This window comes from Cupressus sempervirens, chromosome 3, assembly GCF_028749045.1.
Source record: "Cupressus sempervirens isolate cs-2001-9-10 chromosome 3, ASM2874904v1, whole genome shotgun sequence".
NCBI lineage: Eukaryota > Viridiplantae > Streptophyta > Pinopsida > Cupressales > Cupressaceae > Cupressus > Cupressus sempervirens.
In genome coordinates, this window is record NC_143120.1 from 771,979,380 (window position 1) to 772,004,498 (window position 25,119).

Here is a 25,119-nt window from a genome sequence, read left to right on the forward strand (position 1 = left end):
CCACCATCAAATTCATAGTTACCTTATTTTTTCTCTATATTCTCTTCACTATGCACACCTCTTATTATCTACATCTCAAGTTCAATGCTACTAGTATATATACCTGAGTCACCATCATCACTATTTTTAGCACTCCTACTTTGGTTTAAAATGTTACCCAAACATTCTCTTTGATAAGTATTCATCCATATAGTCAGTACCCTATCATACATTGAAATTATGGACATCATGTTTTTATATAAAGAGCCTCACATTTTCCAATTCTTGTCTAGTTTATTTGTGAACTTTCATTTTAGGAGCCCCAAAGCACTAGAAACTTTCTCATCCTTCACTAACCCCAATGTCATGGTCAAACATAAATTAGTATGCTTGAAAATTTATGATATTCTATAATTTTTTCTAAGATATATTTTTCCAAATACTTATTACCAATAGATTTTTGTGGTCGTTCCACATAATTTTAAATTGTTCAGTGATTTTCTATAAAAAAATTATCTGATTTATCTCTAAAATGAGATTCATCTAAAATTACAATTATGGTTACTCCATTGAATTCTTTAGTATTGCAAAATATGAGTTATGAAAGTCAAAATCGTAGTTCAAAACTCTTTTGAATCATTCAAACTTTAAAATCAAGGAATAAAATACCCATGGATTCAAGTACGCTAAGTAGAGGGATCTTTTTCTAATCCATGAGGAGAGGTCATAAGAAACATGCTTCATATAAGAAGTGAAAGAGTCAACAATCTTAGTAATGTATTTTCTTGTTATACTTGATAGTCACTTCCTCAGGTTCTTTCATCATTCCTTGGACTTATCCCTTAAAAAGTAGGGCATTGGTATCTCAACTATGCATGCTTATGTACATAACTCCTTGTTTGTCTCAATCTTTAAAATATCCCTATGATTGTCCATCTATGATTCTTATCTAGTTGGAAAATTTGAATCACATAATGTTGGTTGGGATTGACAAAGATTATTGAGGTCCATTCAGGAAAATTTATGGGGCACAACATATTTTTCAATATACATAGCTCTTTCTTGGGACTTATTCATTATATTCCTCATTTCCTCTAGCTTAGAGAAATGTCCTACTAATATTAAGAGTTTCTCTACAATACTTAACATTTGAGTATCTCTATCCAAATTCTAGTATCCCTACTTTGCTAGGACCTGAGTTTATTAGACCAATCACTGATGGATATTCTTAAAAAATGTATTGATCCATCCAAAGAGATCCATTTCATATCTTTATCCTTAAGAAGTTTGCTTTCATCACTTAGTCCTTTGACAAAGTGTTGAAATTTCCTAAATTTTTTTGAAATTCATTCGAAGTGTTGGTAGGTCTCATTGATAAAAACTTCAAATTTTTGTAATAGAGCATGCTTGCTGATAAATCCAAAAGCTAGATTCAATTTGTGGGCCATGCAGTGAATTATTTTAACATAGGGTTCACAAATTTTTTTAAATCTTTTAATAAATCTTTTTCCTATAGTGTTGCATTATTGGAGCTACAACTACTCAAATACACACAAACTTTTCTGTAGTCATTATGTCATCTATACCTCCATATTTAATTACATAAGTCTTTTCTAGTTTAAATAATGTTGTTTCTATCACAGTATCCTCCAATTTAGCAACTGTTAGTAGATGATATGACACAGGGATGGTTGGAAAATTAGGGTAAGGGTATACCTAACAGTCCAAACACCTTGCAGAGTAAAGACAATGGAAGAAAATCACAAATAATAACACCAAGGAGAGAAGAAATAGCAAAATAGTTATTGATTCATCAAATATCAGAAAACATGCCTGGTTGTGAGGCCTTCTAAATTACAGCCAATACAAGATCTAATATAATGTATCAAAAACATCCAACATGATAGGATTGTGATCAGATATCCAGACCCTTGCTAACTTCTACAATTTCTCTACTTCTCCTTAACTGTGAAATCTAAACCTAGACACCGAGCTACTTATACTTACAGAAATCGATTACAAAAGATCCTATATCTTTACATAAGAGAAGGCTGACCTCATAATAGTCTTCAAGAATCCCAATGCATGATCCTTACATTAAATTTATAACTTGAAATAAATGAACAAGTTGACTCAAACTAGGAACCAATGACAAAAAAACTTACCCAAAGAAAGAATGAAGCATCGACAAACTATCAAGCTCACTTAACACATTAAACAACTTGACAAGAAAACAAATGGCCAAACTAGGAATTCGACCACTACTACACTTGGCAATCACTACACTCAACCAATTTTGGAAATTGGTAATAGCTACAACTTGACAATACTAATAGAACACACAAAGATGAGGAGGATGTCAAGGAAACCTCAGATGATCCTTCATTAGAAAACCATGGTTGAAAGAAATTATTCTCCTAAATTATGTAAGTATTGCAACCTAAGCTATATTGAACTTAGATTGAAAAATCCACGTAGCATCTTCCACTAGTCTATTCTTCCACTTCACCAAATATTCATAGTAATATTATCCTCTTGTGCTCTTACCAACTCTTTGGTTAAATATTTGTTCAGTCTCTTCAATATTCTTCTTAAGATAATCATCTGGTACAAAAACTTCATCATCTCACTCATGATGCTTATACAAATTAGACGCATTGAATATAGGAGATATATCCATGTCATCAAGTAACTCAAATTCATAAGCATTACCACTAGTAAACTTCCTCAAGATTATATATGGACCAAAATTCTTTATTTTAAACTTAGTGTATGTTCCAATAGGAAATCTACCTTTCTACAAATGAACCATCACCTCATCACCAACTTCAAAAATTATGATGTCTTCTAAACTTATCTACATTCCCCTTATACATCTAATTACTTTGCTCCAAATTTATCTTCACTTCCTCATACAAAGATTTCATAAAATCATAAAATACTTCTCCTTCAGTACTTCTCTTCTCTTCACCAACAACATCCCTCAAGTCTAATATACATCTAGGTTACATTTCAGTAATAATCTCAAAATGCATTTTCCCAATATTCCTATTCACATAATTATTATATGCAAACTCAGCTTGTGCCAATACCATATCCTAGTTACCCAGCTTACCTCCAACTAAAGATCTCAAAATATTACCCAAGCTTCTATTCAAAAACTATGTTTTTCCCTCTATCTATGGATGGAATTTAGAACCAAACTTCAACTAGGTATTCATCTTCTTCCACAAAGTCCTCTAGATGTAACCTAAAAACTTTCTATCTCTGTCAGAGATAATACTTCTTTGTAATCATGCAATCTAATAACCTCTCTGAAGAAAATCCTTATAATATGCATTGCATCAGATGTCTTCTTACATGGTATGAAATGTGTCATCTTAGAAAATCTATCCACAACAACAAATATAAAATCATACCCTCTTGCCCTCTTAGGTAATCCAAGAACAAATTTCATATTGATGTCAATCCAAGGTTTCTCAGGAAAAAAAATAGGTGTATACAATCTAGTATTTTGATTCACTCCTTTTTCAACTTGAAAAATTCCACAAATCCTAAAAAACTTCTAAACATCCTTATACATCTTTGGCCAATAATACTTATCCTTAAGAAAATTTAATGTATTATCAATTCCAAAATGTCTAGCCAATCCACCACAATGATTTTCTTTAATCAAATTAACTCTTATAAAACTTCTAGGTATACACAACTGAATTCCTTTTAAAAAGATACTTTCTTGAATGAAATACCCATCATACTTACTTAGTTGATACGATAGATTCAGTACTCTGCACTCTCTCCACACCTCAGAAAAATCAAGGTCAGTATCATAAAACTCCTTCATCTCATTGCAACTAAGAACTTTAATCTTAATCTCGGTCAACAGGGAACATCTTTTCCACTTTCATGCTTTATATATCTCTATCTCAACTTATGTTGACTTCTAACATATTGTAAAACTTTATGATCAATATACAACACAAACTCCTTAGGAATCAAATATTGTCTTCACTTCTTCAAGACTTGAACAATAGCATAGAACTCTTGATCATACACAAAATAATTCCTTTTAGTAACATTCAATTTCTCACTAAGTAAAGCAACTTGTTTACCTTCTTGACTCAACACCACTCCTATTACACTACTACTTGCATCACATTCAACTTGAAACAACTTATTGAAATTAGGTAAAGCCAATGCATGTAACTCAATAAAATTTTATTTCAAAGTGTCAAAACTCTTGTTAGAGGGCCATGTTTCCACTTGAAATCATTTTTATCTCCTCTTGTAGTCTCACTCATAAAATTACAAATAGAACTAAAATTCCTTATAAACTTTATGTAGAAACTAGCCAAACCATGAAATAATCTTACCTCGCCCACATTCTCAAGTGTGGGTCACTTTGGAATTGATTTAACCTTCTCAAGATCCATAATCAAACCATTAGATGAAATCCAAAATCCCAAATACACAATCTCTTCTTGCATAAAGGATCACTTCTTCAAATTAATCAACAACTTCTCCTCTTTCAACCTTTGCAAAACCTGACTAATATGATCAAGATATTCTTCCTTAGTCTAGTTGAATATTTGAATATCATCCAAGTACACAATTAAAAACTTACCCAAAAATCTCTAGGTAAGTGCACCAAGATGTTGTACAAAAAAGTGGACAACCCCCCCCAAAAAAAATGAAAAATTTTCAATAACTCGATCAGGTTTTTAAAAACCCAATCGGGTTATATGAAATTTGAAATGCGACTAGGCTTGGTTAGCAAGCCTAGCAAAAATACATATAAAACAAAACTTGATCGGGTTTTGAAACCTGATCAAGTTTCTAGGATGAAAAATCTATTCAAAACTCGATCGGGTTATTCAAAAGCCGATCAAGTTTTGAAGAAATAAAAATAGGCTCCACTCTAGAAGCCATAGCTTTTACATACGGACTCCGATTAACTCTGTTTGAAATGTGTCGAAAAGATATTGAAGATATCTACAACATTATGCAACTAAAATAATATTAGGAAATCAATACTCTCTTTGCCATTCATTATAATAAATCATGGTCTAAAATAAGTAGTCATTATTTTCCAAACATGGGACGAATAGGTAAGTAAGAGTATTAAGATAGTTTTTATCTTTATATCATCTCTCACTCCCTCTATCCCTTTCTCAGACACAAAATCACTCACTCAGTTAGTCACTAACTCATAATCTCTCTTACTAACTCTTAGCTTCTCTCATTCTCACACCAACTCCTAAACTCTCTCTCTCTCTCTCTCTCTCTCTCTCTCTCTCTCTCTCTCTCTCTCTCTCTCTCTCTCACACACACACACACACACACACACACACACACACACACACACACACACACACACACACTCACACACACACACACACACATTCCCTTGTCTCTCTTACTCTTTGGATGAGTGCACAAAGTTGGGTTGCAATTTTGCGGAAGTCAAATCTGTGAAACAAGACCTCTTAGAAACGGGTACCCGATTTTAAAAAATGGGCACCTATTTTCGACTCGAGTGCCTAACCCTAAATTTAAAAAATGGGCACCCATTATTTTAAAAAATCAAGTACCCATTTTTAAAAATAAAAAATGAGTATTTGTTTCTTAAAAATTCAATTTTAAAAGTTTTTGGCAGATTTTACATGCAGCTTTTAGCTTTTCAAAATAGGTACTCATTTTTTGAAATTCAAATAAAAGGTGCCCATTTCTTACAACATGAGGTGAGATTTTTTTTCCTTGCCATGGATTTTGGTTTGGGACAGGCTTGGTGAGACCAAGCCTATGCCTTGGCCTCTCAAGATTTGGCTAAGGCATTGAACTGACAAATTCATGCCTTGCCATAATTTTTAGAGGGTCTTCCTGATCAAAAATTTTTACGAAACAAAAACTCATTAGAGCTCTCATTGTCCTCATTTCAGAAATATAAATTTTATAGTGTTATGATTTTATTTACTATTTTTGTATTATTTTTTAATCAAAGTTGGTATCTAAATGTAAAATAGCAATGTATACTAAAACTTTAATAACTTTTTTATTTTATAATTTTTCTTAAATTAATTTATATCTCATCAATCTAAATTCAATTCTTTTGAAGTTAAAAAAAGTAAATTGAAAAAAGTGAAATTTTGATTAAATTATGGTGTCCGTACATGAGAGCTTAAAAAAATTTCCTTTATAGCCAATTAAAAATTAATAAAAAAGAATATTTATTAAAAAAATTCAAGAAAAATATTCTCATCAATCTTTGGTGTGTCAGGTAACTCAATTTAAAAGGATTCACAAAAATTCATTCGTTTGTGTCAAATTATGGTGTCCATACATGAGCGTGGTATGGTCCTAAAACAGAAATTTTGAAAAAGTGGTTTTTGAAGATCCATATCAAAAAAAAATCTGTCATATGGGTATACAAATAAATTACATATTCGTAAAGAAGATTCCAGGCACTACAATTTTTATTTCTGAAGTTTTTCAATATTTAATCTCTAAATGGCTCAAATTTTGGCATCAATTGACAAAATATTTCAAAAATAGGAAAAACACTTCCACATTTTGGCCAAAAGTGAGACCCAACTTCTTGCACTGACCCCTCTCTCTATCCTATCCCCTCTCTCTCTCCATATTTCTCACTCTCTACATCTTATCTCTCCTATTCTCTCTCTCTCTCTCTCTCTCTCTCTCTCTCTCTCTCTCTCTCTCTCTCTCTCTATTTCCCCCCTCTCTCTCCATCCTAACACGTTCTCTCTATATTTATCTCTCTATGTCCATGTACAATCCCCTTTCATTCACTCCATCTTATCTCACTATCTCTTGCTCTCTCTCTATCTCTCTTTATCTCTCTCTCACTCTCTCTCTTATCATATCCCCTCTCATTCTTCCTATCCCCTACTATCTCTCTCCCTCTCTCTCTATAACCCCTAATCCCTAACCCCACTTTTTGTCTCCCTGGCCCCTGATCCTTGAAATGGGAACTTTGGATAGAGAGAGATAGAAATAGAGAGAGAGAGAGAGAGAGAGAGAGAGAGAGAGAGAGAGAGAGAGAGAGAGTATGGGATCGGAAGAGGGACATGGGATAGGATAAGAGAGAGTGAGAGAGAGATGGAGAGAGTGAGAGAGAGATGAAGTGATGGAGAGAGAGAGATTAGGGAATATGATAGAGAGAGAGGGGAGAGAGAGAGTTAGAGAGATGAATTGATGGAGAGAGAGGAACATAGGAGAGAGAGATTAGGGGATATTAGGAAAAGAGAGAGGGATAGATGTAGTCCCTATCATTTTTGTAGTCTATACCTTGTTGTTATTTTGATTTGAGAGATACTTGATGCTCTTATTATTTGTACTTTGAGATGACCTGAATGTCAAATGTTATACTTTGATTTCAGTACCATAGATGTTTTACTGTTATGTTGTTTAGTTTATCATATTTTCATTTTGATTCCATTTTCAGATGACAATAGGTCTATGATGATTTCTAATTATCTAGTATTTGGACATATCTTTGATTCTTCTATGTGATGGATTTTATGCTATGGTTATTTACTTAATTGTTTTATCTTTATTCTTTATGCAAGTGTGAGTAATGTAAATGGATTATTAAGATATAACTAAATAAATGGTTAAATAGGTTCTTTAATGCATTTATTTCTTTGGCTATGATATTATATGAAATTGCACTTGATCATGTGTTTTAGTGTGCATGAATTATTTTTCTAGTAGTGGCACATGGAGTTAGTGATTCAGCTATTCATATTTTGCCAATGTCATCTCCTTATGGTCAATGTATCCTTAATTAATCATTTAGATTAAACCTTTTGGTGATTATTAAATGCAAACTCATTTGCATTATGTGATTAGACCAATGAGCATGTCTATATATTTAGAGGTTTTCATTGTCATGAAAGTTGTTAAGGAAATTTATGAGATTTTGGGTTTTTGGGATTTAAATTTTATTGAATTTAATTTTTGGCAGCTTTTCCTTAGGTGAACTCCTATTATGAGGGATAACCTATTTTCATTTGGGTTGATTTGGAGTTTAGCTAGTCTAATTGGCTATTTTCCCTAATCAATTATTCACTCAAAAAGTAAATAAATATTGAAAAAGGGTTTTGTTTTCTCACTTCTCACTTTTGCAAAATACAAAATTAAGAGCTTTTTTGAGAATCCTCTTTTGGAGGATCATGTTTATATTTTTTGTGAGAGCTATGAGCGTGGGATCTTCAGGAGACCATTCTCATTAGAGACGGCTTGGGTAGACCTTGCTTTCCTGAGATCTCTAGTAGTTTCAATGGGCAATTTATTTTATTGTGCTATTTTTAGTTTTAGCCCCTTTTGCTATTAGGTAGGTCTCTCTCATTTTCTTGTTTCTACTTAGATTTTGTATCTATTTTTGGTAGTTGTTAGCCTAGAGGTTGGTAACTAGCGTTCTCCTTTGTCTCTATTTGTTGGTTCTGCATAGGTTGTTGGGTATGAACAGTTTCCCTCTTTTTGGGATGGGGGTTTAGGGTTTTGCATTGTTATGCGAGCTCTTTTTGCATACAGTATTTGAACCCACATTTTATTGGATATTTGAAACTTTTGTGCCTAAATACCAAATGGGTTTAAATTTCAAAATTTTCCAATTTTGGGGGGGTTTACCTCATTTTATGTGCCACCCTAATTTCTAGGGTTTTCCTGGCATGATATTGGTCATGGATCTTGATCATCTGTTTGGATGCCAGTTAGACTATTTTTGCACTTTTATGTTGCATTGGTATATGTTTCACATCCTTCCTCTTGAGTCTATTTTCGGTTGAGTGTATTTCTACATTGTGTTCTCATTTAGTGCTTATGTTATGATCTTCATGATGGTGGTGCACCACACATGAGTATGTCCACGTATACTTATCAGGTAGCTTTTGAGGCCTAATCTTCCATGGTACTTCTAGGAGTTATGATCATTGGGGTTAGGTTGGGAATATGCATGCCTATGGGCACTCATCATTGGATAAGCATGGGTAGGATAGGGTAACACATGGAGGGGCTTCTATCCTACAACCTGGTGACTATTTCCCATTGTTTGGAAAAAGACGTTTTATATTTAAATGATAACTAAATTTAAAACACTAGGTGGTAATAAATATAAGATAATTAAAAAGTTGGGAATTGTACCTTCCATTAGGAAGAGTTACCACCTAGATTGTGTGCCTTTTTTTGGGGAGTGCAGTTGCCAAACTGGCTTGGGCTTGTCGATGTCAAGTGGTTCTCCATGATGCTAGCCCCTACTTAGTAGCCCATTGAGGGTCTGACTGGAACCTATAGTACTTGCATTGTTTCATGATCTTGGTTTCAGTCATCATTACTATTTGGTGTGATTATCAACCTTGGACATTTTCTTTGGGTGTGTTTATGGTTAGATCATTATCTACATCAACATGGCAGGAGTGGACCTATAGGTTTCACATGGTTGGGAGGAATAGCTACCTATACCACTGCTGGAGACTGGTATACAAAGACGGTTCTTTATTCTAGTATGATCATTGCTGGATGTTTTCACTTAGTACTTTAGGTTCTTGACTATGCTTCTTTGTAATTTATTCTTTCATTTGAATGCTTGTATATCATGTTTAGATGATGTTAGTTTTGATGTATTTCCTTGTTATGATATTTAGCATATGTTAGATGACGAGTTTGATTTATATGATTATCTTATGATTTACTTCTAGCATGTTAGATTTCCTTCTTCTTATGTTGTAGCACATTTTAGTAGTGACGTCTTCATAAGATAGCTTTGACAATCTGGTCAAAAGTTTGAGATGTTACACATGTGGGATGGTTAGGATCGACGATGTTCTCAAGATGCTATTACAGTTGGGAGGAACCACGTACTTAGTTTGGTTGTTCAATTTATTGTGATGTTATATCTATATATTGTGGTGTTGCTTTCAATAATTTTCTCTTCACTATTTGTTAGATGGCTAGATTTATCTTTTGTCTTTAAGATATTCATTCGAGTGTCTTTTCCTCAATTTGTGGGTCCAATACTCCCCAATGTCAAGGAATTCATTTTCTAGCTTTCTTCTCTTAATATTTTTTGGCTTTCTATTTTGGATTCTTATGCAAAATTGATGTTTCTCACATGAGAATGCAAGTTCTCGCATGGTGTGTTGGGTTTTCTCTTGTGCCTTTTGGCACTTTCTCACATGAAAGCCAACACCAATTTTAGGTGCCTTGGCTATTGGGCCAAGTATAGTCTCACACCATTTGGTGCACTTCCTTGCATGGATGGAAGTTTCTTGCATGGCATGTTGCACTTCCTCATATGAGAATCTTTTAGTATGTTTTCCCCACACAAAAAATAAGGGGTATCTAAGCTTGGCTAGAGAAAATTCAAATGTTTATTTTGGAAACTCTATTATGTTTTACACATTCCTAGTTCAACATTTAAAACATAGCATTTAGGTATAATTTAATGTATATTTAATTCCTTATACTTAATATATATTTTGATATGTGTGATGAGTCTTTTGAGATAGGTTCCAAACCTCTGCAAGCTAAGATAAAGTTTCTAGGAAATTTCAAGGCTTAAGAAATTCAGACTTAACCAAATTTTAGGGTTCTAAGATTTTAGACTTAGCCAATTTTGAGAAGTCATCTTTTATCTTTAGCATGGTGTTCAGTAGTTGTGGTGTGCTTCCTTTGCATCCTCGATGTATGTGAGCCCATGGTTGGTCTCTTCTATTTTATTGTTTATATTTTGGTCAATGGTGACACTTGAAGATCTTTGGTGTTTTGGTTGTTGGTTATTCTTCTATTGTGATCTTCATGATCTACATATGATGGTTGTCTTATGCTTTCATACTTGTTCAAAAAAAAGTTGTTTATCTTTTATCTATCCTTGTTCCAAGGGTCTTCGGGTGAAGTATTACAATAGGAAGAGGGAGAGAAGATAGGATAAAAGAGAGTGAGATAGAGATGGAGAGAGTGAGAGAGAGATGAATTGATGGATAGAGAGGGATGTAGGAGAGAGAGATTCTGGCATATGATGGGGGGGGGGAGAGAGAGAGAGAGAGAGAGAGAGAGGGGAGGGTGGGGGGGATAATATGGAGAGAGATTAGGGGATAGGAGAGAGAAATATGGAGAAAATGAGATAGCATAGAGAGAGGGAGGGGACAAGATGGAGAGCAAGAGGGAGGGAGGGAGGGAGGGAGAGAGAGAGAGAGAGAGAGAGAGAGAGAGAGAGAGAGAGAGAGAGGGGAGGGTGGGGGGGATAATATGGAGAGAGATTAGGGGATAGGAGAGAGAGAAATATGGAAAAAATGAGATAGCATAGAGAGAGGGAGGGGACAAGATGGAGAGCAAGAGGGAGGGAGGGAGGGAGGGAGGGAGAGAGAGAGAGAGAGAGAGAGAGAGAGAGAGAGAGAGAGAGAGAGAGAGAGAGAGAACTTGGATAGCATAGAGAGAGATGGGGGTGATAATATTGATAGAGAGAGAGAGAGAGAGTAGAGTTTAGGGTTTTGTGAGAGAGAGGGACCTTAGGGATTTCTTGATGAGAGACAGTGTGTAAGGGTAACAAGTTAGACACATAGAGAGAGAGAGAGAGAGGTTATTAGTTAGTTAAATAATGTGAGAGGTTAGGAAAAATAAGAGATATATCTTAGGATTTATTTAGTTATTGAGTGATTGTGTGTATGTGTTTTTGAGAGAGAGAGAGAGAGAGAGAGAGAATTAACACTATGTTAGCATTCGTGTTTACCTATTGATTATCAATTTGGAAAACAATAACTACCTCTTTTAGATTATGATTAATTCAAATTGATGGCAACTAAAATTTTGATAACATAGGATTAATTTATCTAAATCATGTTGTATATCTCTTAAATATCTTTCCAACTCATTTTTAATGGAGTCAATCGAACTTTGTATGCAAAAGTTATGGCCTTCAGAGTAAAGCCTACATTTAGTTCTACAAAACTTGATTGGGTTTTGAATGCAATTTTTCATTTCATAACCCAATCGGGTTATTTGAACACTAGAAACCAAATTGGGTTATGGCTTGGTGAAAGCATAGGGAAATGACCCAAAGGCTAGGGAGACTATTTTCCCTCCAATTTTTTTCCTTTAGACATTTTTTCATCTTCTAAGATGAATTCTTGTCTTTTCCTTCATTAGGTTTTCTAATGGTGAAGTGGGTATCTCTAAAGTCACCACAATAATCTTATAGGTCTTCTTAGCTTTCTAACCATATAATTTTTTCTTTTTTTGGACAACATTAACATTGTAAACATTAATTACTTTTACCAATGCTTTGACATTCTTCATAGACATATGTCTACCATTTTTTAAATAACATTTTATATACTTAACCAAATTTAAAATAAATTATATATTACTGTTCTACACTTGATTCTATGCACTTTTCTTTTTAAATATTTTTATTTTCGATTATTTGATGCAAGTTATGCTCAACACATGAATAGGTACCAAAATTTCATATGTAGTTAGTTCAATAATTCATAATAAAAAAATACTCATCATAAAATTACAAAAAAATATAGTTGACTTCTAGATAGGACTCTTAACTATCCTACCAAAGCGATATGAAAGATACTAAATATAACTCAATATTTTGTGCTACACATGAAAAAAACTATGTCTTTTTAAAAAATTAGGGACTATTTTTGTGTGTGTAGGGTTTGACCCACCTAATGTTATTAATTTTGTAAAAACTCTAGTAGTTTAGAAAGTAGATTCAGTTTACTGCAATTTAAATGTTTTATACATCTTGTCATTTTTAGTGGATGACCCTCAAATTTCTCATCCAAGTTCAGGTTTACCTGATTTTAGAAAAAAGGTGTCCACTTATACCCCCCTTTTTGTACATCATCTTGGTGCACTCACCCATCTTTAGGACCACATTCATCAACCTTATGAAAGTAATTGGTGTATTAGTCAAACAAAAAGGCATAACCAACCACTCTTACAAATCATCTTTTGTTTTGAAAGAAGTCTTCCACTCATTATCTTCTCTGATTTTGATATGATGATAACCACTCTTCAAATCAATCTTGGTAAAGTGGTTTTATCCACTAAAAAAATCCATTATGTCATCCATCCTCGTAAAAAGAAACCTAGATATTTTATAGTTATCTTGTTAATAGCTATGGAATCAATACACCTTCTCCATTCTCCATTATTCTTAGGTACCAATAAAATAGGTACAACACATGAACTCAAGCCTTCTCTCATCAAATATTTCTTCAAAAACTCTCACACTTTTCTATTAAGTTCTTCATTCTCTATAGGTATCAATCTACATGGCTCTTTATTTGTTAAACTAGCTATAGAAATCTTCTGCAATAATTTCCTTGTACTCATTCAACAGGTTTTCAATTCCTGCTAGCACTTGGCTAATACTGTCAAATTCTACTATTACTCCACATTTATTGACTTCTATCCCTTAACCATTAGTATTTCCTATCAATCATCCATTACTATTGCAACTTCATCCTCTAGGGATTACATAAAAACAAATTTGGTTCTTCTTCATCTCCCTCTCAATTTTTTTCCCATTGACTAGACAAACTCTAACACTAGTACAATTTACCTCGTATAGAACTTCAATCAAAGGAAATAATATTTTCTTCACTTTTTTGATCCCTCTAAGTTTTGTTATCTATTAGTTTCAAACACTTACTTATTTACAAGGAAAATTTGGTTAGTCATCACTACTACCGAGCCAATCTATAGAAGCTGAGTAATGTATTCATAAAGACATGTAGGCAATCTTGTACATGCTGAGCTCTATAGGAGCCAAGAAAGTCTTTGGTCATCAAGTATTCCTATATAAGTTGAGTTTAGCAATTTCCAAGTAAACAAAGAATACATATGTCAAGTCACACAGAAGGAGCCAAGCTAATTGAGGCTGAGTATTAGCAGGAAAAATAATTGTGACCAAGCATCAGAGAAAGTATGTGGCAAGTAACATATTGTGTATAAAAATTTCTTAAATGGTATAAAATTTTAGGAAAACCATTTTGACTAACATATCAACAATATTTAATGATTGTAGATTTTATCACAGTGGTTGTTATGCATTTTCACATGGATCATGGATCCTTATGAAGTTGGGACAACCAATTATATGAAGAGGTTGTAATGGATACATCTATGTCATTGATCTTCTTCTAGAAGACCCTATACATATCTTTATAAGGGCATATCCAAACCTTATTTTGCATAGTGTATGCATATGAAGAGAAAGGAAGTGAAGTATTATGCAACGGAGTTAGGTTTTGGAGGTTGCAAGTGAAAGTTTTAAAGTAATAGAGTTTAGTGACCTAGTGAATTAGTGAAGGACAAAGAACAGATATATCATATAAGAGATTAGATCATAGATTAGAAAGAGGAGATCTATAATCAACATTGTTAGTGCAGACTAAAGGATTGTGTACTAAATTTCTTTAATAGAGTGAATTAGGGTAAATCTCTTAATAGGGTGGTCCTAATAGGCTTATGTAATTCTCTTAATGGATTCCTCACCTCATTATAAGTGTTAAATCCTTTAATCAAGGTAGACCTAATACTCTTTGTAAAGCCTTTAACATGGAAGACCCTAATCATCAAAAGTGATCAAATTTTTAATCCTAATAGGCTAACTTTGTTACTCTAGTAGTGAACAGTTATGGGTGTCATCCCCACCCTAGTTTTACCTTCACATTGGAGGGTTTTTAGGTAACCAAAATCTTTGTGTTATGTGTTATATGTTAAGTTTTGCATAATCTATATATTAGATGGATAATGTGGTGAATGATGTTAGATATTTTTGAAGGTTACAAGTTTTAGTGATCCTGATTCACCCCCCCACTCTGAATATCTCATTTTTTTAATATACTTCCAATAATTGGTATCAAAGCTCTATTCTCTTATAAGGAGTTTAACCACTTGAGATTTGAAGATCTTGGAGATGGAGGCTTACAAATTGGGAAAGGTAATTGACAATCAAATAATTAACATCCCGATCATGCTACAACATTTTGAATAGTAAGAGAGGAACTAAAGAAATCCCTAAGGAAAAGAAAGGATACGACTATTAAGTAGAATGACACATTCTATCAAGAAGTTGATACCCAAGGATTTCTTGATAATGGAAGTTCAAATGAAGGCAATGCATCTATTGTAAATCTATTGGAAATGAACATCATTCTGAATGAAGAAGTCAAAGGATTGAAAAGAGAACATGAAATCCAATTAGTAAGGCTTTGTGAAGTGACCAAAAAAAAGAAGAAAGCTAAAGCAGATAATGTTGCAATGAAGAAAAAATAACAAATGGCTACTTGACTTGAAGAAAGATCATTTGATGTACAAAATCTTACAAACACTCATCTACACATGATGAATAAACTCATACTTGAAAATCAAGAACTAAATAGGAAAGACATAGAGACATAAAATATGAGATGAGAAAGTGATCAACTAAATAATGAGCTAAGATCTAAGAAAGAAATAGTGGAAAGGATGAACAATTTGAGTAATGTAATGAGATATTTTGGGTAACTGATGAGATCACTTAGGTCATCTAGTAGCACCTCTGGATTAGGGCATATTAAGCTTCATTCATCTACTAAAGAAGGAGAGTCTTCCAAGAGTGGAGAGAAAAGAAATAAAAGACCAAAAGGAAAACCTACATGCTATCATTGTGGAAAAATTGGACACACAACAAAAAATTGTAGAAGCAAGAATGCTAAGCAAAATCCTAAACCTAATTTTATTGGTAACTTTTTTAATTGCAAGATGAATATAGGTCAAAGGTGAGAGATACATCTACTACACATAGATTTGAAGGATATTGCTAAAATTGTCAAAAGTATGGACATAGAGCACATGAATGCAAATCACACACAAAGTCTAATTGGACAACCATAAACCAAGAAAATGCACCTAAGAAAGGTAACACTTACAACTGGGATTACAATACATGGTATAACTATCAATTTTATGGAGATTATGGTCCTATTATAGAAAATTACATAATAATACATTTTAGAGGCATTTACAAGAAATGGTTGAAAAGAAACATAGTTTGTTTGAGTTGTCACAAGGTTGGACATGTAAGAAAGAAATATAGGACCTATGCACCAACACCAAAGAATAAACACATAAAAGGAAATAGAAAAGAAGAAGTTGAAGAAATAATGAAGGAGATGAATCAAACCTAGAAAGAGAAGGTAGAAGGTAGAAGTAGTGGAACAAATCAAGTTGAGATCACCCAATCCAATGGAGAAGGTGATCACATTGACTCAAATCAAGAAAGGTATGAGAGGAGATACATATTTGATGTCTTGTCTTACATTAGTTCCTAACATAATTTGTGCCAAAGTTCCTTTCAACATAATAGAATATGCATTAGAACATATTTATGCAATGAACAATGTAATGGAATCACTTACATTATTTACTATTGAAAATTAGTAATATTTTCTATATTGACCAAGCATTTCAATATGGACCAAGTACCTAAATGACCAAACTAATTTTTAGGCCAAGTTAGATGGTGATTCATGGCCATTTCAATTTTTTGTTATGATTTCTATTTATAGATTGTGAATTTGGGAGATGGTTTTTAAAATGTGTTAGATGGATACTTTGATGAATTAAAACACAAAATGAGGAAAAGAAAAAGTATTCCTTCATCCTTAGTTGAAAAGTATTATAACAATGTGTGTTTTCTAGTTGACATTGACAACACATATCTACAGGCAATTAAGCGAAGTGTAGCCTAGTTTAAACCTTTTGGATATAAAATTTTATATTGATGATGTGAGTGTAGCAATTACTACACTACTTATTGAATAAATTGATGCAAAGGCCAAGCCCTTTGGCAAATATGAAGAAGCAAAAGAAAGAATAATAATGGATTAAGATTGCTTCTACTGACATGAAAAGGAAGAAAATGACTAAAGACCTTGAAGGAAAACTAGGCACACAAAGTAAAGACAAATGACCTTTAATGAATACACAAGGTCTTAGAGAGGAGAACAAGATAGTGAAGGTGATGTAGGGTAAGAGAAAGAAAGTGTAGAGAAATAGGGAAAATCCCCAACACTTGTCACCCCACCAGCAAAGAAGGTCAAAATAGTAAAAATCATAGTGGCTAAGGTGAGGAAGAATGTCAAGATGGTAACACCTAAGCCCCTCTTTCCTCCTACACTACTGAGATTGAGAAATAGGGAAGAAATAGTAGTTAGTGTCAAGCCACCATTGAAGAAGGGTGTTGTAAAGATTAGTAAACCAAGTGAAGGTTCAAGTAGCACAAGTGCAGTAAATAGAAAATTGCTAGCCACTAAAGGTCACACAAAAGGGAGAAAATTGAAAGAACACAAAGATGTAGACAGAATTGAATCTGATGAACCAAGTCACTACCTTATTTCCATGCATATAAAGCATAATACTATTGATGAGGTATGTGAAAACATTAGAATCTCTACAGGAAAATAATAATATTGCAAGATATTTTCACAAGGAAGAAGAGACAAGAATCGAAGAGAAGAGAGTAGCAAAAAGGGGCAAGTGTTGCATGATATCGAAGATATATTTTTTAATACATTTGATATTCAAAAAATTGATGAACATCCCCCTATTATCTCTTAGCTAGTGAAAATTATTGAGAAAGTCAACAATGAGGATATTGAAGCAAATGAACAATATGGTTTGGTTAGAGAAAAATATTGAGAAGGTATTGGAAAAATTTTCTACTATGATTTATTTGAGGAAGGTTGAACTATTGGCACTGTACAGAATCTAGAAGTACTTGTGAAGAAAATACAAGATATGTACAATATCCTTTTTGACATGCCTAGATTCACAAATGAGTTTCAAGAAAGAATTTACAAGATTCGGGCTAATTTAAAAACATCAAGAATCTCTATCTTAAAATAACTTGGATCATGTTCCATGCACTATAATAGATTATTATTTGCACAAGGGAGATTGGGTGAGCTATAGTAGAATGAGGGCCAAGTTTATCTCCATCCAACAAGAGTTGGCTTCATAAAAGGATCTAGTTCAAACTGATTATAATCTCTCTATTGTTGATGGTTTAATTGACTTAGTTGCCAATTTGGAGGTAAAGATACAAGTTTTGGAATCAGTAAGAACCACATGGAATCATGCTCTTTCCATCATTATCTAAATTTATAAACCATTCATTCACAAATATGGTTTGATTCCATCCACCCAACCCCAATAGTACACATAAGTGACAAAATCAAGGGGTGATATCGCTATCAGGATTTAACTATGTGATTTTAAGTCAAAATCATTGACCCAACTTTCATGAGTAGTGATTCAACATGAATCCATCTGTCATGAGAATAAATGGAACACTTAGCACTCATTGGATCTAGTTGATGCTCACAGGGGTGAAGCACCGAGATTTCCTAGGAGGTCACCCATCCCAGTACTACTCCACCTTGAGCATGCTTAACTATGGAGTTTCCTCCATGGTTAAACCCAAAGCTTGTGAACCCATTTGCAAAACCTTCACCAAGTTTTGTGCCTTACGAACCATTCATTAGAAAGCTCATTAAGCTCATCAATTGATAAGTAGGAGATCATTTCCATAGCAAGTCAAATTGTGATATTGCTATTAGGATTTAACTATGTGATTTTGAGTCAAACTCATTGACCCAAGTTTCATGAGTAGTGATTCAACATGAGCCTAAGTTGCTTTATAATGAATGGTCATAAGGCACAATACTTGGTGAAGGTTTTGCAAATGGGGTTGCAATCTTTAGGTTTAACATTGGAGGAAACTTTGCAGTTAAGTGTGATCAGGTTGGAGTAGTACTAGAATGGGTAACCTCTTGGGAAGTCCCAGTGCTTCACCCCTATGAGCATCACCTAGATCCAATGAGTGCTAAGTATTCCATTTATTCTCATGAGAGATGGATCCATGTTGAATCACTAGTCATGAAACTTGGGTCAATGAGTTTGACTCAAAATCACATAGTTAAATCCTAATAGCAATATCACAATTTGACTTGTTATGGAAATTATCTTGTACTTATCAAAATCAAGGGGAATAAGATGAATAGATTGGATAAAAATGATACAATCAAAGATGCAAATCTCAAATGAATAAAAAAAGAATAGAAGTTAGCACAAAGTAATGAAGAGCAACAAGAGATTATTTGAGTCATTTAACATACATATTGTATATATGAGTATGTTGTAAAAGAAAGTTTTTTAAAGTCCTATAAGGACTGAGTCATAAGCATAGGGGAAGCACTATCATTATTTTTGAAATTTAATGTAAAAATGTAATCATGACAATGTGTTTCTCTCACTAATGTCAAAGGGAAAGATTGTTTATTGCTCTAAGTTTTATTGTCTATTAGTATCAAATAATTAGTCATATACAAGGTAGAGTTGGTTGATCATCACTGTGACCCAGACACTCTATATAGAAAAATTCATCTATTTTTAAAGACTTGTAGGTAATCCTGTATTGTCAAGATCTAAAGGAGTGGAGCAAGTCTTTGGTCACCGAGTATTCCTATATAAGATGAGTTTAGTAAATCTTGAGTAAATAGATCATATAGATGTCAAGTCATATAAAAGGAGCCAAGCTAGTTAAGGTTGAGTATTATCAAGAAGAACAATTATGACCAATCATTAGAGACAATATGTGCTGAGTAACACAATTTGTACAAAAATATCATAAATGGTAAAAAATTTGAGGTAAATTATTTTGAGATGACATATAGACAACATTTAATAATCAAAGATTTTCTTATAGTGGTTATTACACATTTTGATGAGGATCATCGATTCCTATGAAGGTGGGACAACCAATCAGATGAAGAGTGTGTAATGGAGACATCTAGATCATTGGTCTTATTCTAGAAGACTCTATTGTTGTCTTTATAAAGGAAGATCTAAACTCTATTTTGCATATTGTGTATGTGTAAAGAGAAATGAACCAAAGTATTATGAGAAGGAGTTAGGATTTGGATGCCACAAGAGAAAGTTGTGAGGTAATAAATTTTAGTGACCTAGTGAAGTAGTGAAGGAAATAGAAAAGAGATATCAAGTAAGAGTTCATATCAAAGAGTGCAAAGAGGAGATCCATAATCAGCATTGTAAGTATAGACCGAAGAATAAGGTACTAAATCATTTTGAAAAAGTGAATCAAGGTAAATATCTTAATAGAGTTATCTTAATAGGCCTATGTAAATCTCTTAATAGAGTCCTTACTATTGAGTTGTCATTTTGCATAATGTTGAATGATAGGGATCCTTCTGAATTCCTCTCTTGAAAAGATAATCGAGGATCAACTCCAAGGTTCTAGGAAGTCTTACAAACTACTAAAATATGCTCAATTGAAGATAAATGTGTATATTCACAAGGAGACCTTTGCTAGTTCTGAACAATTTCAAATAATCTCTTCGATCTATTGCTATTTTCTTTTTAAAAGTAACCACAAAATAAAAATCTATTTTTGTTATTTTCCAATTTTTTTGATGAATGCAATTTATTGATGCAACTATATGAATTCCTATTTAACCAAGTGTTAGAAAGAAAAGGACAAAGATAGAGTAATGAGAGATTAAAGTAAATAACTACAACAAAAATTCCTAACACACATAAACCACAATAACAGAACATCTATGAATTAAATCCTCAAAAGAGATTGAGGTAGTAAACCAATGAAATTCAAAGCAATGCTTCCTGAACTCCACTAATTTAATCATTGATGGGAACTCAATATAAATTGAAAGAAGTTTCACATTTCATCAAATCACAAGGCCATAGAAAGTGCACTCATGTGAGACAAGATGCTAAGCATGAACAAAGATAATCCTTTCTCCAATTTGTTAAGTTAGTAGAATTTGTTAACATGAGGCAAACACTAGAACTAAAAGATCACACAATCATAACAACACAATAAAACCATTGGCTCCATTATTATTCATGAACATACATTCAAAAAATAAAACACTCTGACAAGAATAACTACACTTCAAATGAGAGAATTAGTAGCATATATTATTGCATCAAAATCATGGCCTAGAATACATATTACATCCATGTATTTATAATAAATCATCTCCTTCTTTTGTGTTAGGAGTAAGAGCTCTTAAAATGCAAACTGATGCTAAAAACTAATAAAACAAATCTAATTATATACAAGTTGAATTTCTAAATGGTGCTAAGTATGTCTCCACCATTGTTTACATTCATTGATGGGTGCATGAGCCTCTACATGACACAAAAGAATAAAATAATGAAAAGATAAGAAGAATGTAGCTATAAAATGATCTAGGAGTCTATAGAAGATCTAAAAATGGAAGCTTAGCCTTCTCTAGGCATTTCTAGAAGTTGAACTATTCTCAAAATTCACTTCTAGTGCATGGAATGCTTTAAAATACCAATTGGCAGTTAATTGTCAATGCACCACTTCTTCCTCAAAATTTTTGGCACACCTCCTTGAAAAGCACACCTATGTACCTGTGTACCTTGGTGTTAGGTTCCAAAAATCCAAAATTTCCCTAAGTGTCAAAACTTGATTTCTAACATTTGGGTTTTTTCCCTCTTTACACTAAAATGATGGTTGAATGTTTATTCTTGAACTTCTCTATCATGTCAGCTACTAGGACAGCTTCCAATAGATCCAAAACCTCATATTTATTGTTTACCACTTGCTAATAATTACTAACTTTGATCCTTGTCTCCACAAAATCTTCAAGCTTGGTGATCGATGTCATCTTTTGATGAAGCTTTTTCAAAAGTTCCTTAGCATTGTTGAACTACTGATTGAACCACAGAAATATTCATCTTAGACTCATCCTCAAAAAATTCAAGGCATACAATGTTATTATACCTCTCCTCTTTAAAAAACTGCTCTTGAGCTTTATCCTTAATCTGCTAGATCTCTTCATGCAATCCCTCCATAATTTTATTATGAACTAATATTTTCTCTATCTAATCATCAAGCTTATCTAACTTATCTACAACATATACCTCCATTAGCATTGATACCTTTGACCTTTTATTGATTTTAACTGCTGCAAGTCTTTCACCCAGGTATGTACTTCATCCATCAACCCAAAATCTTGCTTCACTACATAAACCAACTTGTCAGTATTTGATTGGATGTGGTGCAATTGGCTCAAATTTCCTTGTATGATTTTCTCTCCTTTCTCCTCAAAAATGTCATGCCATTGCTGACATGCCTCAAAAAATGGATCCAATTATTTTCCTATTCCCTTTCTTCCTAATGTCACTCTAAGAGTGATCTCTAGATTCCCCATGTCAATTGGGCCCACAACTTCATTCAAGTTGTCTTTCAGTAGCTTGTTCTTCTTTTACAGTGTTCTTAACTCTAATTCTAACTAATCCATGTGCCTAAAAATCTCTTTCATTCCTTTGGTGATCATCACTTTATCTATGTCCACTATGGGCCTTCCTAGCATGACCTTCTTGATTTGATAATCTTTTAGAGTTAGTTCTTTGGTGTTGGCATGAGGAGAGGGAATGGGAATATGTTCAAGAAGGTCCTGATCTTGGTTCTTAATTATGAATGCCAATTTTATTGCATCACCCTAAGGTATCTTAGGCCTCTCCACTACTTTGATTAGTTCCTTCATTCCTTCCTCTACTATCAGGTGCAACTACCTCTTTTGACAAAACATAAACTACCTCTTCAACCATGTTGTTGTAGTGCCCATGGGTGACATGTACTTGGTTGAAGAGGATGGTTCTTGAGAAAGTTCCTTTCCCTTATCACTCTTTTCTAGAGTCTATTCATGTCAAAAAGATCTTCAGTAGGTGTCTCTACCTCTTGTAGGGGTAAGGTCCCAATCTCTAGTTTTCTCTCCTACCATCTCAGTGCCCACTGGCCTAAAGTCAAAGTTAGAGAGTTTGAAGACATTTTTCTATTCACCCTCCATCTCATCTATCCATTTTTTTTTTTCCTCTTCTAAAGTTAACACTTGGATAGGTTCTCTTGGAGTAGATGGAGGTGTCATTATAGATCTTCTTCTCCTCTCTTCCTCTATGACTTTAGCTGAGTGAGTCCTTTGGCATAAGGGGAAAAAATATATTGTTCCCCTTGTTCTTCATCCCTAGCTTCTAACATAGTCTTAGGACCCTATGAGGACGAAGTAATTTTCTTCTTTAGTATCCTCCTCCTTGTTCTCACTATACTTGTTTCAATTCTTCCTTTCCATGGAGTTGGGGGGAGGTTTCTTCCTCTGTAGTTGTCAATGATGGAACCCTCTACCCCTCTATTTGTTCCTCCTCTAGCTATTCTGACTATGTCTACTTTGAAATCTCTTGTGCTTAAGGCCTAGCTAGTGCATGTTCAGGTCGTACCTATTGTGGAGGTCTTGAGCCTAAGATTCTTGTCTCTTTTCCCTTGGAGGTACTCTCTTCCTATTCTTTCCTTGATCAGCTTCAAAGTACTCAACCTCTCGCTCGTGTTGATGAACCATTTATGACCTTACTGGGGATTGAGTGGGGTAGGTTGGCATGGTAACCTTTGTACCTTTCCCTTCGATTGTCCTAGTTGTGGTTGTTGGGAGTATGGCATAAGAAACTAGATCCAATCTTAATGGCTTCTTGATCCATTCCTTCATCAATTTGTCAACATCCTTAGCTCGATGAGCTATGCCATCATTTTCATCCCAACCTATCTTAGCATTCATAATCAATCAGTAATAGATTTTATCTCTATTGTATAAAGGATTAATTACTTCTTTGGCATCATTTTCTATAGTTTTAAGAGGAATCCTCATCGTTAGTGCATTTTTTGCTAGGTATAGACTCATTCTATAATTTTCCCTTATCTAGACATCATAGTTATTTATTGCATTCATCCAATGATCCTCCAATGCATCAACATGTACAAACTATTTCCCTACCAAATGTTGTACCATCCCAATGTTCTAAAAGGAAGGGAAAGGGGATTTGTATTCTTCCAAGGGATACTAATCTCACTTAGTTTAAAAGGTGCCAATATCCTACTTCTACTTCATCTTGAAGGCACCAGTTGTGATGGGCCAAACCCATATCTTCTTATGTTTTTTTCTCACTATGTCATAAGTAGAAGTGAGTTGGAAAACAATCTCCAAGAGTATAATCCTATCTGATGGGTATCTTGGGAGCTTCCTAGGGCATTCAAGAGTACCCTCCATGCAAAGATATGTAAAGTTTTTGAATTGAATGTAGTAGGCACGAATCTCTATGATTCTAGTTTCAGCCTCTACCAACATTCTCTTGGCATGGTCACCTTCAATAAATCTGATAATTGAAAAGATAAACCCATCATTCACCACTTCGTATTCCACACTTTATAGGGGGAGCTTCTTCTTTACCAATTGTGAGTATATCACATAGGGCCAAGCATTTGCATCCTGCATGTTTCCCTTTCTGTAAAGGCCTAGCTAATTTTTTATTGTTACTAATAGTAAGTACACCATATAGGATGTCATATAGAAGTATGGGTCAGCTTTGATGGAAACTAATTACTCATCCAAGTTGTCACTTAGGATGGTAGCCCAATCAATTGGCATCTTTGACATTTTGATGGTTTCAATGAAGTGGAGCATCCAAGTCTAAAGGTGACCAACTACTGGGAGACCCATGACTCTTCTTAGAAGTACAATTACTTATCCAATATCATCCTTCATGTATCCCTTTGTCATATCTAATTTTTCTACCATGCAGTCCACTAGTGTTTTGTCAATCAAGAAAGAGGATTAAACTTTTTCCTATGCCCCTTTCTCATTTCCCCTATACCATCTCTCTACGTCTTCATATGAAACTTGTATGTATTGGTCCACCCTTGAAAGGTGAAACACTTTCTCAATATTACAAGGTCAAAGATCTAAGATAATTTCTCCAATTATGCTCTTGATGATATTTTCTTCAATCACGTAGTGCTCAGTTAAGGTCATTATGAGTTCTAAGGATTGAACTAACATTGAGTTCAATATTGCATTGAGAAGCCTTGACATGATGAGTGTAGATACCATTGCCAATCTTTCCTTTGGTTTGTTACATATTGTAAGGAAGACATTCAAGTCTATGTGTCCCAGTTCAGTGCCCTTGATCTCTAAAAGCCCATCCTAGAACCTTGAATTCTTA